At 43.5% G+C, this 13443-nt stretch overlaps 1 long non-coding RNA gene across 1 annotated transcript in view; it reads right to left on the bottom strand.

Annotated features, from left to right (window-relative positions):
- Nucleotides 1-7195: 7195 nt before the first annotated feature.
- Nucleotides 7196-13443, bottom strand: part of LOC139027703 (uncharacterized) — a 40787-nt gene continuing 34539 nt past the window's right edge. Inside the window, exon 3 of the long non-coding RNA XR_011479829.1 lies at nucleotides 7196-7364. This is a non-coding gene — a long non-coding RNA (uncharacterized lncRNA). The remainder of the gene's footprint in view (nucleotides 7365-13443) is intronic.

The raw sequence follows: 13443 nt of genomic DNA, 5'->3' as shown, positions 1-13443 counted from the left end.
CAAGACATACGCACGGCACGCACACACGCACACAGAAGAATAGCCAGATGGTGGAGGTTTGAAGAAGTAGATTAGGGACCAATATTGACACTAACGCTGTATATGGCCATGCCCAGCGCGGCATTGTCAGTGAAACAAACACGGAGACCTGGAGAGACAGCGAGGCCTCAGATGCTGCTAATCTATCACCTTCAGCACACTCACTGGTCACAGCTGGGGAGAAGAGAGGAAAAGACAGGACAGGGCACAGGCCTCTGGAACAGGGGCCAGGCCAACACCTGAGACCCTGCCTGCACAGAACCCTCAGTCCCTCCACAAAGGACGCCTGAGACACAACTTCTAACTCATGTCTCGTTAAGCTTTGCCATGTACTGCCAGTAACTGCTGTCTTGTGATTTTCTTTGTACTTGATCGATAGTGTCAATTTTATTTGTATTTTTTTAAATCTTTCTGGAAACAACGCAACAGGAAGGACCAATATAAGTCAGTAACTAGTAACAGCAGAGGTATAGGTATCTTAATAAATAAGAATACACCTTTTTCCCTTATATCCAGCACACAGATCAAGACGTTTTCTAATGTTGAATGTGTGCATTACATCGGTGAAAAATACACATTGATTTCATTGTATTTCCCCAAGTAAATCTGTTTTAAAGATAGAATGCACGCTATATTAGATCAAACAGATAGGAACTATTATCTTAGCAAGGAGACCTAAAATCAAACATTCGATAAGTTGACAGACGTAGCAATAAAAAAGGCAAATTAAAGGAGCCTCTAAAGAGCTGAAAAATGTCATCTCTACAAATATTTCCAGGACACCTACAAAAGACTACATTTTTTTTTCTCAAAGTAAGAAAAGCTATTCAAGAAGTTACTACATTTTTATTATCCAAAAATGCACTCAACAATTTGCTGGGTTAAAAAATTCCATGACATAGTGATATCGGAATCATCACCTGTATCATGATAATTACACAAACAGAACAGTACACTTAATGACAGAATATGGAGAAATGAAGTCCCGAATGAATGAAACATGTCAACCTTTACCATTACAAATATAAACATAGAGGACAGAGAAAAAGCGACCCTCAAATTTCTTTGGGATGCTTTTAAGGCGTACATTAGAGAAATGATAATCTCCATACTCGGCCAAAAAGTTAAACTGAGTTAGAAATAAAAATGTAAGTAAAAGAAAAATAAATCATATCTTTAGAAAATACCATCAAAACTCTTCACACCGGTAAGAAGAACATACAATTGTTTTTAATTTAAGCAGGGAATATGATCTTTTACTTTTGAAAGATTCAACAACTACAGATTAAACTCAAATAAAGCATTACTACTTAATTGCAATAAACCTGGTAAACCTCTTGCAGCCCTCACAAAACAAATACACACCTAATCAGTTATAATTTAAAAGATAAAGATAGAAATGCATTAATTAGAAACAAGAACAACACAATTATATAGATTCTATGAAAGTGCTTCTATATCTGCAGTGATTGCTGTTTGGGGTTTTAGGCTGGGTTTCTGTATAGCACTTTGTGACATTGGCTGATGTAAATAGGGCTTATAAAATAAATGTGATTGATTGATATATAAATCAGATTAAACAATTGGACTGATCCTACATCCTTCTTAGACTCAACAACCCTGAAGCAAATATCAGCAGCCAAAAATAATCACTAAAAACAGAGGACCACCCAAAAAACATAAGACACCTTTAAAACACTTCACGCGGAGAAAAACCAGGAATTGAACGGCTCAATGAACATTTTGGGACAAAGAGCACCCCTATTACAGAAACGGAAACACACGTCACTCAATTCCAGTACCTCCTAGTTCCATGTATCAAAGAGTTATTCCGTATGTTAAAATCAGAAAAATCAGGAGTGCTCTGCTGATTACAGATCCCTAAGTTGAATAATTTGCGACAACAAAATAATAACAAAGCTCAGTTTTTCCCATTGAGACTATGTCTGTACATCGATCTAGGGCTTGCAAAACTAAAACATGGCGGTGTTCTTACCAATCTCACTCGAATAAAGACCTCCATCCTGTCATTATTGAAAGAGATTGTGATTATACCTCACATCTGCAAAATAGACTTCTTAATGTTAGATCCCTCACTTCCAAGGCAGTAGTCAAAAAAACAACTCACTAATCATAAACCTTATGTGATTTGCCTGACGGAACATGGCTCAAGCCTGATGAATTTACTATGTTAAATGGAACGCCTCTCCTCCTGGTTACACTAGTGACCATATCCCATGCTCATCCTGCAAAGGTGGAGGTGTTGCAAAAATGTTATGACAGCTAATTTCAATAAATCATTGAAAAAAATGACTGTGTTCTCATCTTTTTGATTTTCTAGTCATTAGCAGACGCTCTTATACAGAGCTACTTACAGTTAGTGCCTCCATCTTAAGATAGCTTTTGTGGAACAACCACAAATAACAGGCATAGTTAAGTAGACTTTCCTCAAAAAAGTAGTTATCAGTGTCGTGACATGACTTATTTTAATGTGATGACTGTTATTTATCAAATCAACTAACTATTGTTTAATTGTTACCAGATTAAATTAATCATATGTAACAACTAACTCATTAGGAATTTGGGGCACCATGGAAGAAGTTGTTTAGAGAGTTACCATCTCCCGAATTACTCTAAAAGATATGTTATATATCGATAACAGTCACTTATTAATCATTAACTCATATCAGTCTCATCTGAACGTTGCAGACTTCTTGAATCTGCACAAACCCGAATCTTTACTGATCATTCCGTAACCACACCAATTGATTAGATTATTGATTAGATTATAACACAGGATACACACACGGTATAGGCTATTGATATAGAAACTTAATATGATGAAAACAGGCCCTAGTGGGCTAACACAATATGACACTTTGTTGCAAAAGATGGAGAAGTTAGAGAGAGAGAGAAAGAAAGACAACACTTTGGATACATTTGGGACTACACTCACAGTAATCCTAATATCTTGTCCCGAACTTGCCGACCGTTTGGGTAAGAAGCAATGCATGTATTTACATGTCGAATGTCTTTCTTCGTCGTGTATCTCGGTTGGATCCAGGCCTTCGTGAAAAGGGTTCCACTTTGCGAAAGGTTTCAATGGGCTTTCTCCTTCGTTCGTAAGCGTAAGGCTCTGATTGTCCACAACAGGTCACAATGTCCTTCTTCTTAGTTTTGTCTGTGTTAACTTTCACTCATTCTGAGGACAGCTAATCAGCCGTGTCGATGATCCCCAGAGTTGTGATGAGAGCAGTATAGACGACAATGATTTAAGAGAATAACCGGATAGTCCTCTTAAATTAACTTTCTTAGATACAGTACTTAGAACAGCTACTCAGCCGTAACATGATTGTTAGAGGCTGCTTGTTCGTCTTCCCTCGTGTTGATTTTCAGGGTCCTGACAATGGAGACCTAGCTGCAGCTTGAGTCCTAGTCTTAAGTACTAGGACCACTTGTACATGCCCAGCTGCAGACTGGCAAGGTCTAGTCTTGATCTTCTTCAACTCTTTGTGAGATTCAAAGTTATAACCACTTTCAGCCGTGTAGCAACAGCTAGCAACAGTGTAGCAACAGCTACACGTTTCTTGGTCTTAGCGTTTCAACCAATTTGTAAACGTTTAGCTCATGTTCACGTCTACTGGTCTGTGTGCGTATGTTTGTGTGCGTCTGTATGTTGTCTTTTGTATGTGTATGTTGTAGAATTGTTTAAATAAATAAAATCTTACAAAAAAAGTAATCCCAATACTAGAGCCATGGAGTGTGGATGAGCCACAGCTGGTGTTTCCTCTGCTTTCATATGCAGCTCATTACAAGGGCAGAAGATTCCCAGCCACTGTGTTGGTCACAGTCTGTGATCCACGAGGCTGATGGAACCCTGCTAGAGCAGACACACAGCACACACACACACACACACACACACACACACACACACACACACACACCACACACACCACCACACACACACACACACACACACACACACACACACACACACACACACACACACACACACACACTAAGCTTCATGCACTGCTAGTTAGTCAAAATGGAATCATGATCATGGGCAATCTTAGTAAAGCAAACCCCTTGACCCCTCACTGTTGTGTAGATAACACAGCCGTCTCGGTCAGGTGTGTGTTTGTGTACTTGTGCTCAGTTTACAATCCTCATGGTTTTTGCTCATACTGTTAGTGAAAGGCGTGCGTTTTTCTTTGTTGGGTCATTGTCAGTTGTGCTTTGGAGCTGTTTGTAGTGTTGTTATGTTCAGTCAGAAACCAGTCTGTTTTCATCGACTCTCACTCAGATGCGGTTGCCACGGATGCACCCCTTCGGAGCTCCCGTAACCAAGGAGCCGGCCATACCGCAGTGGCACGCAAACCCTCCACTCGGCTGGGGAGCGTGGTTGTCGTCATGGCAACAACATGAAAGTGCCATTGTGGTATGTGGAGGGCTATCGGTCATGACTGGCGGATGCTCCTCAGAGCTGGGTTCGCCTCAGCTTCCATTAGCCCAGGGAGAGAAATCATCCCAGTATTACAGGAACCAGCAAGGCTGCAGTCAACACTAACTACACTAACAACCCTGCTTCTGGGTTAACTAATAGAGCAGCACTCAGACATCACTAAGAGCTGCTCTTATAGGCAGGTACCTGTGTCACCAAATGGATCAGGGGTCACACTAATAGGCTATGAGTCATTTTAGATGGACCACTAAAAGGCCATTTGTTGGTCTGGTGGAGATGGAGACTTGTGATATGGGGTCTGGTTCTATAGAGATCCTGCTAGAGTACTCTTAGCACCATATCCACAAATACAGTCAAGAGAACACCAGTATTTCACACAATAGAGCTTTAGTTAGCTTAAAAGGCTGGTATTGATATGAGCTGTCACTTAGGCGGACATGAATCAATAATTTTGCCATGGATTAAAATAGGTTACATGTGTCAATGCTTATAATGGATCTTTTTCCAGCACAGTACTGTGCCACTCACACCTTTGAGAGCGTGAGCTCCGCACCTCTCCCAACCAAACATCTCAATTTATGCCACAGCATGGTGAATGCATGCTTGGTGCTTCTATTAATATACCTTGTATTCAGGGGAGAGAGCACTTTTCTGTGAAAGGCAGACTCATTTTTGGTGAGAAAGCAAGCTTCTCTCTGCATGGTGAAATGAGGCTGATTATATATCTGAAGGCTCCTCTCCAAGCACAAGGCGAGAGAGAGAAGGAGAGAGATAAGGAGAAAGAGAGAGAGAAATAGAAAGACAGAGAGAGAGAGAGCAAAATGGAAAGCTAGGCTGAGAAAGACAAAGAAAGTAAGAGAGAAGGGCAGAGAGATGTGATGTGAAGAAAAAGGTGGAGAGGTTTCTCGTCTCGGTACATCTCCACGCTTGGCGTGCTGTAATGGACATGAAGTGTTTATATCACATGGCTAAACCTGTTAGGTCCAGATTTAGGGAGATTCACATCTCCGGGGGAAACCTCTCCAACACCAACTGTCAGATATGGGCTCACATGTACTGTCTGTCTCTTTCTCTCTCTTCCTCACACATGCAGGCAGGCAGGCACGCATACATACATACACCTACGAACACTGCACTTTTGATACTGCATGTACCTATTTGAGAGTTAGATCATGGGTGCTTTCTATATTATTTCTCCCCAGGGCTGCTACATTTCTCGGCTCCCAATAAGCTCCCTGCCCCACATGCGCCAAACAGTCATGGAGGACTGGATATGGCCGAGTCTGGTCCAGCGTCAGCTCTAGAACCTTAGTTGAAGCTAAAAGCCATATACATCTCTCCATAAACATCTGGGATTTATATAAAAGGGTCTGGCTGACCGTGTGCAGGATACCTGATACTCCCTCTGACACACAGGCTTAAGGACACCTAGGAGCACTCCCTGTCCCTCTGATTGGTTCAGCAGCCCCAGTGTTACTCTGGCTAACCTTTTATGGGGGAAATGTGCACCGTGTTTCCGTACACCTTTGCCCCTTCCATATATGATGTATATACGACAAAAAATATACTGTCTGCCTTCTTTATCAATTACTTACTCTATGTAACACAATATTACACACTTCTGGAGATTCTCTGATACACTGGCCCCTCACCAACCTAGAGAGAAGTGGAGGTTCCTGAAAAACAAAACGTTTCTTCAGCTTTGGTCTGTTGAGGGCTAATGCTTAGAGCCTTTACCCTTCAGTTAAGGATAGGATTTAAAGGCAGTGAAGGACATATTACCTGGTGACAGGGTCCATGTTGAGGCTCCATTTTATACATTCAAGGCTCCTGATCCCGGCACCGGCTGACACTGAGGATAGGATCCAGGGACTTGTTAACTGACATATGACATGCTAATGGCTTTATGTGTTTAACCTACAGACACTGTACCATTTCATTATGAGTCTGATACTCAGAGGACAGGTGTGAGTGAAATTCTTGGCCGACTGAGATCCTATTCCTACCCTGGCTGGCTCTGCCTCTCAGAAAGTCTCCACATTGAGGATGATGGATAAACTAAGTGAATCAGCCAGTCCATTACGTGCGGTGTGGAATTAAAGTCTTGATTCACCCAGAGCTACTCCGTTATCTTGCCCCCGTGGATCTTGGTGTTACCTGAATGTCCTGAGTCCACATGTGGTTTGAGTCTGTATCAAGATGCATGGAGAATCTCTCAATCACTCTAGCACAAAATGTTCCCCCCCTTCCCTTTACTTCAATTTACCAACTAGAATTGTATCTTGGCAGCCACTCCCTCCACTTTGCCAATCCGTTCAAATATTTACCTTCCCTGCTTGTCCAAGGACATTCATTTTGTGGTCTGTGTAATGGTGTGATTGAGCTGGTATTGCCCTGCCGCGCTGCTGATTTATGTGGTACAAGGGGTTTGGTGAATAAATATTAAAACACTGTCGCAGAATTGGTTGCCAGGAATAACAGGCTGACTAGTTTCCTGTGCTGTGTGAGAGCGCGCGAGAGCGGAGTTAGACATGAAGAGTGACTGGGCTGCGAGAGGCCTAGAGAGAGCCAGGCCAGGTGAAGAGACAAACAAATAGTCGAAGTAGGGCACCAGAGAGAAGATATCAAGGCACAAGGTGAGACCCAAATGCAGACACAGGAGGCAGATGGTTGGAGTCTTACAATGTTTATTAATCCAAAGGGGTACGCAAGAGAATGGTCGTGGACAGGCAAAAAGGTAAAAACCGGATCAGAGTCCAGGAGGTACAGAGTGGCAGACAGGCTCGTGGTCAAGGCAGGCAGAATGGTCAGGCATGTGGGTCCCGAGTCCAGACACAGGCAAGGGTCAAAACCAGGAGGACTAGAAAATGAAGAATGCAAAAAGCAGGAGAACAGGAAAACCGCTGGTTAACTTGGAAACATACAAGACGAACTGGCACAGAGAGACAGGAAACACAGGGATAAATACACTGGGGAAAATAAGCGACACCTGGAGGGGGTGGAGACAATCACAAGGACAGGTGAAACAGATCAGGGCGTGACAGAAGAGGGCTAGAAGTCAGTGTTGAACAAAGACTAAACCGTTGAGAGGACTACAGTGGACTAGAGGACTCACACAGAGCGTAACAAGCACAGCACTACATGGGCGGGACTGCATAACATAGACAGTAGATTAGAGAGAAGAGAAAGATCTGGTTGAATAGTCATAACATTGTAGGTCAAGTTAATGACGGATAAGGAATTAGACTTCATGTTTGTCAATTACACATTGAATTTTACAAATGATAGCGAAAGAAGACTTCTGGATTAACACAAAATGTACATTTTTGAGAGCATGCCATTTTGAATCACAGGCCAAAACGTATGCTAGCCTGAGGGTGTTATTCATGTGTAGTAGAGTACTGGACTGGACATGAGACCTTGAAAACATATGATTCCAATCCCCTACCGGTTCATGTGTAGTGTATGCATGCGGTGTACATATGAGTAATGATCATTGTTATTCTCACACAGTGGTGCCATTTTGTCAGGGGCAGGCAGGGAGGGGAGAAGCTCTGGTCATTAACACTGAGGAGTCACACACACATAAGTAAGCGGTGCTGGAGAGACTATTATGTTCCATTATAATGATGGTTTATGCTCGTTACTTAAAAAAATGAGCACACTTACACACACACACTTTCTATAAATGGACCAGCACAGCATACAGCACAGTGCCCAGTTCATTGCCACTGTTTCATGCACATGCACGCTTATATGCATGCACGAGGCACACACATTCATGCCCACACGCAAGTAAACCACTAGTTGAGAGCTTGTTATGCTGCAGTACAATGTAAATGACCTTCAGGTCCACATGGAAAGCAGTGAGCAGACTGTTGCTGGGATTTACTGTACATGAAGTTGGAAAATATGTTTCACTGAAGACTCATGCTAGATATCTATGAAGGCCCTGTCATGTTCCTGCATGGTTTTACATTATATAGAACCCAACCACATATACAGCACCACGCTGCTCTATGCTTCCAATGGAATGTCTCCTCAGTCTTCTCAGCATTACACAGCAGGCTAAAGTAAACTCACCTAAAGCCTTGAATCCTGCTTAGGGCTGAGAGTGTGAGATCCAAGGCCTGAGAAGAGCAGTGCTGGCCTGCAAACACAAGCACACATCCAAAGCTACTACTTTCTAACTACTGCTTACAGTAGGGCTGGCTGCTTCTACAGGGCCTCATTAGACTGCTGACCGCCCCAGCACAGAGGAGATTTTTGGATTTGGCTCTCAGAGCAACGGATGAGACTTACTGTAAGGCCTACAGTAAGAGGCTGTGTGTGTGCACTGTGTAGGCATGTGTGTATAAGTGTGTACACCAAGCTTTTATAAGGATGGTGGACTCCCCTCCATTTCACGCTGGATTATTTTCTGCTATGATGCACTGATGTGTTCCTAAAATGGCTTCCTGTTCTTAAATCCAGGCGGGCGCCTAATGGTTTGTTATGTGCCAACAGTCCCAAAGATTTTGTTCCTTAAAAAATCCAATACTTTGTTTTTGTTTGCTTTTCTGCACAGATTTCCCCCCTTAGCATCAAGGGATTTCTGCCTTTGATTTTTGTCTGGTATTTCTAGGGATATATATTTTCGTAATATGAACAAGTCTCATCTATGTGTTATGGTAGAGTAGAGCTGTATGAATAAGGCATATCAGTACCAATCACATAGTGCAGGGGTATTCAACCTGTGGTCAGTGGACCCCTAGGGTACTGCAGGGGGCCCGCAAAAATATCCAGTGCCTTCAGAGAATATTCACACCACTTGACTTTTTCAACATTTTGTTCTGTTACAAAGTGGGATTAAAATGGATTTAATTGTCATTAATTGTCAACAATCTAGACAAAATACTCTGCAATGTCAAGGTGGAAGAACATTTTTAACATTTGTACAAAATAATCATGAAAAATGAATAAATAAATAAATACTAATATATCTTGATTAGATAAGTATTCAACCCCCTAACTGGTTCCACCTGTCACCAGAGGGCAGCAGAGACCGCCCTAGAGACATTAATGACACTCAGGTGTGTCCTACTACTCATTATGATCTACCTGTTAAAAGAGGTGTGTTGTCTGGTTTCCTTTGCAGAAACTTGAATTGTTTACTGTGTGTGGTTGCGAGACTTAGTGTTTGTTGGTTTTCGAGTGTACTGTGGTCCTTTAATTCATTTTAGAATACGGCTGTAATGTAACAAAGTGGAAAAAGTCGAGGGGTCTGAATGCACTGAATATAACGTTTTTATGAATAACACTAGCAACAACAGAAACAAATGTGTTTCTGTATACAATATGAGCGTATCTTTCTAAAGATGTCAAGCTAATTACAGTCACTGCAGTTTCTGACATAGGCTTTGAAAAAGGAACCGCAAGTACCAGTTTGGCATGCAAACTAACATGACCCTACTGTGGTTAGGGGAGATTCTCACGACACGGACACAATGCTGTTTTGCTCTATGACCCCTACAAGTGTCAGGGGACTCGTTTGTAGGTAACTGGATTAAAAGTATGGAGGTAGTTTTGTGGCTAGCCGAAAAAGAGGTTATATGTGTAGAACTATATATACACAGTACCAGTCAAAAGTTTGGACACCTACTCATTCAAGGGTTTCTTTATTTCTATTTTCTACATTGTAAAATAATAGTGACGACATCAAAACTATGAAATAACACATATGGAATCATGTAACCAAAAAAGTGTAAAACAAATTCAAATATTTGAGATTCTTCAAAGTAGCCACCCTTTGTCTTGATGACAGCTTTGCACACTCTTGGCATTCTCTCAACCAGCTTCATGAGGTAGTTACCTGGAATGCTTTCCCAACAGTCTTGAAGGAGTTCCCACATATGCTGAGCACTTGTTGGCTGCTTTTACTTCACTATGAGGTCCAACTCATCCCAAACCACCTCAATTGGGTTGAGATCGGGTGATTGTGGAGGCCAGGTCATCTGTGATTTTTTTTATCTCTTTGGACAGACACTTAAAAACCTTATTCCTTATTTTATTCAATGCGCATCTATGGGCGATAAAGAACAACCCCCCCCCCAACAGCTTAGACTCTAACAGTTATTAGTGAAACATGTATTTGGAGTTAGCTTATTAGCTAGAAAGGCATGTTAGAGTTTACACTTCCTCTTCCAGTTATGTGGGGAGGTCAAAATAATGAAAAACTATCCACCAAATCTATTCATTTTAAAATGTTGATTACTTCTCTTTGCCATTATCATTCACCTGTTAAGAAGGCTTGCACAAAAAACATTTAGGCAACATTACATTACATTTACATTTAAGTCATTTAGCAGACGCTCTTATCCAGAGCGACTTACAAATTGGTGCATTCACCTTATGACATCCAGTGGAACGGCCACTTTACAATAGTGCATCTAAATCTTTTAAGGGGGGGGGGGGTGAGAAGGATTACTTTATCCTATCCTAGGTATCCTTAAAGAGGTGGGGTTTCAGGTGTCTCCGGAAGGTGGTGATTGACTCGCTGTCCTGGCGTCGTGAGGGAGTTTGTTCCACCATTGGGGGCCAGAGCAGCGAACAGTTTTGACTGGGCTGAGCGGGAACGTACTTCCTCAGTGGTAGGGAGGCGAGCAAGCCAGAGGTGGATGAACGCAGTGCCCTTGTTGGGTGTAGGGCCTGATCAGAGCCTGGAGGTACTGAGGTGCCGTTCCCCTCACAGCTCCGTAGGCAAGCACCATGGTCTTGTAGCGGATGCGAGCTTCAACTGGAAGCCAGTGGAGAGAGCGGAGGAGCGGGTGACGTGAGAGAACTTGGGAAGGTTGAACACCAGACGGGCTGCGGCGTTCTGGATGAGTTGTAGGGGTTTAATGGCACAGGCAGGGAGCCCAGCCAACAGCGAGTTGCAGTAATCCAGACGGGGAGATGACAAGTGCCTGGATTAGGACCTGCGCCGCTTCCTGTGTGAGGCAGGGTCGTACTCTGCGGATGTTTGTTAGAGCATGAACCTACAGAACGGGCCACCGCCTTGAATGTTAGTTGAGAACGACAGAGGGTGTTGTCCAGGATCACGCCAAGGTTCTTAGCGCTCTGGGAGGAGGACACAATGGAGTTGTCAACCGTGATGGCGAGATCATGGAACGGGCAGTCCTTCCCGGGAGGAAGAGCAGCTCCGTCTTGCCGAGGTTCAGCTTGAGGTGGTGATCCGTCATCCACACTGATATGTCTGCCAGACATGCAGAGATGCGATTCGCCACCTGGTCATCAGAAGGGGGAAAGGAGAAGATTAGTTGTGTGTCGTCTGCATAGCAATGATAGAGAGAGACCATGTGAGGTTATGACAGAGCCAAGTGACTTGGTGTATAGCGAAATAGGAGAGGGCCTAGAACAGAGCCCTGGGGGACACCAGTGGTGAGAGCACGTGGTGAGGAGACCAGATTCTCGCCACGCCACCTGGTAGGAGCGACTGTCAGGTAGGACGCAATCCAAGCGTGGGCCGCGCCGGAGATGCCCAACTCGGAGAGGGTGGAGAGAGAGACATACACTACACACTACACTACATGACCAAAAGTATGCTCGTCGAAACATCTCATTCCAAAATCATGGGCATTAATATGGAGTTGGTCCCTCTTTGCTGCTATACCAGCCTCCACTCTTCTGGGAAGGCTTTCCACTAGATGTTGGAACATTGCTGCGGGACTTGCTTCCATTCAGTCACAAGAGCATTAGTGAGGTTGGGCACTGATGTTGGGTGATTAAGCCTGGCTTGCAGTCAGCATTCCAATTAATCTCAAAGGTGTTTGATGGGGTTGAGGTCAGGGCTCTGTGAAGGCCAGTCAAGTTCTTCCACACCGACCTAGACAAACCACTTCTGTATGGACCTCGCTTTGTGCACGGGGGCATTGTCAGACGACACCATTCTGTATACTTCTGGCCCTTCTTTGGACACTGTGTTAACAACCCTCCAGACGAGCTTCAATGCCATACAACTCTCCTTCCGTGGCCTCCAACTGCTCTTAAATACAAGTAAAACTAAATGCATGCTCTTCAACCGATCGCTGCCTGCACCTGCCCGCCCGTCCAGCATCTCTACTCTGGACAGTTCTGACTTATATATGTGGACAACTACAAATACCTAGGTGTCTGGTTAGACTGTAAACTCTCCTTCCAGACTCACAATAAACATCTCCAATCCAAAGTTAAATCTAGAATTGGCTTCCTATTTCGCAACAAAGCATCCCTCACCCATGCTGCCAAACATACCCTTGTAAAACTGACCATCTTACCGATCCTCGACTTCGGCGATGTCATTTACAAAATAGCCTCCAACACCCTACTCAACAAATTGGATGCAGTCTATCACAGTGCCATCCGTTTTGTCACCAAAGCCCCATACACTACCCACCACTGCGACCTGTACACTCGTTGGCTGGCCCTCGCTTCATACTCGTCGCCAAACCCACTGGCTCCAGGTCATCTACAAGACCCTGCTAGGTAAAGTCCCGCCTTATCTCTGCTCGCTGGTCACCATAGCAGCACACACCCGTAGCACGCGTTCCAGCAGGTATATCTTACTTGTCACCCCCAAAGCCAATTCCTCCTTTGGCCGCCTCTCCTTCCAGTTCTCTGCTGCCATTGACTGGAACGAACTACAAAAATCTCTGAAACTGGAAACACTTATCTCCCTCACTAGCTTTAAGCACCAGCTGTCAGAGCAGCTCACAGATCACTGCACCTGTACATAGCCCATCTATAAATAGTCCAAACAACTACCTCTTTCCCTACTGTATTTATTTATTTATTTTGCTCCTTTGCACCCCAGTATTTCTACTTTGCACACTCATCTACTGTCAAATCTACCATTCCAGTGTTTTAATTGCTATATTGTATTTACTTCGCCACCATAGCCTATTTATTGCCTTTACCTCCCT

The sequence above is a fragment of the Salvelinus sp. IW2-2015 genome, linkage group LG5 (assembly GCF_002910315.2).
Source record: "Salvelinus sp. IW2-2015 linkage group LG5, ASM291031v2, whole genome shotgun sequence".
Classification (NCBI taxonomy): domain Eukaryota; kingdom Metazoa; phylum Chordata; class Actinopteri; order Salmoniformes; family Salmonidae; genus Salvelinus; species Salvelinus sp. IW2-2015.
The sequence above is the reverse complement of the archived record's forward strand: the minus strand, read 5'-3'. Positions and strand labels throughout refer to the sequence as shown.